At 35.5% G+C, this 1,332-nt stretch overlaps 1 long non-coding RNA gene across 1 annotated transcript; it reads right to left on the minus strand.

The window, feature by feature from the left end:
• Positions 1-628: 628 nt before the first annotated feature.
• On the minus strand, positions 629-969 carry LOC109592209 (uncharacterized). Its single transcript, XR_002190231.1, has 3 exons — positions 861-969; positions 773-815; positions 629-718 (listed from the first exon to the last, which is right to left on the minus strand). It is a non-coding gene; the product is annotated as an uncharacterized LOC109592209 (long non-coding RNA).
• Between the last annotated feature and the right edge of the window lie 363 nt (positions 970-1,332).

A 1,332-nucleotide genomic window follows, 5' to 3' on the forward strand; every position in this document is an offset into this window, starting at 1 on the left:
ATTTGTACATGATACATGCTTCTTCTAAGCAGTGTCGAAATTTTAAATTGATTCTGATCAAAATTAAATTTTTATGATAGTATTAAAAATGCAATGTACAATAGAATTTGCGTCACAAGAGTAGAATTTCATTTTAGATTTTAATCCTACTTGCCCTTGTTTCTATTGCTTTTTGGCAAATTAGCACAGAGTGAATGAATACTCATTTCAAGGCCTTGATGCAACAGACCATATAGCTATCCTCTAATTATTATCTACTCTTGACACCATGTACTATAGCCCCATGCTCTGTGGTCAAATTTTGAACTTTAAGTTTAAAATTTTCTTCTAGAGAGCATGCAAGCCTTCCTCTTATAGTAATAAGGCCACTCCAATTTGATTCCTTGTTTCCCATTACCCGCCCGCATGGGGCCGCATCGCTATTCATTATTGCGGTTTTTCATTGATTATACAAGCAATTTATACAGCTGATAATGAATAAATTTAATGAAAATGAACAAACCCGCCCGCCCGCATCAGGCCCGCCTCTGTAATGGGAAACTATGAATCTTATTGGAGTGGCCTAAAGGTGTGAACAAAATTCTCAGTAATTAGAATGCACATACCTCTGTGTATCCATCAATTTTTCTAACTATTGTCAACGTTCTTGTTCCAATACCTTTGTAATCAAGGTATGCTGGTATATTATTAGTTTTGATCCTTCTGACAAAGAATGCATCTAAAAATAGTAACACAAAATAGTGCCGGCTTAAAAATGCTAATGGAATCTCACGTGATGCAGTACTTTTCAGATTCCTATTGAGTGATTGAATAGTCTAGAAGTTAATGGTTGGTAACAGTGTGATTCTGAAGAGTATTACTTGCATCCTGAATGAATTGTGAGCACTAAAACGGATGCCAGTATGATACAACTTCGACGCCATTGTTTTAATAACCAGTAACCACTAACCACGTGAGTGCAGGTAGTTTTCGCTCGGTTTTTCTTGTATATATATATAGTCATAGATATGATATAGTACAGCATATAAAGTACAGTTAGTACTCTTAGAGACTACGTAGAACTAAAACAATGGGACTACTATAGAACTAGCTTGGCCTCAAGCTTGGCAGCTTGCACGAATAATAGAATAGGTGGGGATATGGGTGGAGAATGCAGATTTGGGTACGTTGTGGGCTAAGTTACTGGACTGCATAAGTAATAACATACTTTTTGATGTCAATAATGCATGTAGTCTAGTTATGTACTAGAAATATAAATTTTTGGCTCATGGTACACTAGAACTAAAAATATAACTAAAAGTAATTGGGGGAACTAAAAGTAATTGGGCAAAT

This window comes from Amphimedon queenslandica, unplaced genomic scaffold (genome assembly GCF_000090795.2).
Source record: "Amphimedon queenslandica unplaced genomic scaffold, v1.1 AMPQUscaffold_5985_Cont22053, whole genome shotgun sequence".
Classification (NCBI taxonomy): domain Eukaryota; kingdom Metazoa; phylum Porifera; class Demospongiae; order Haplosclerida; family Niphatidae; genus Amphimedon; species Amphimedon queenslandica.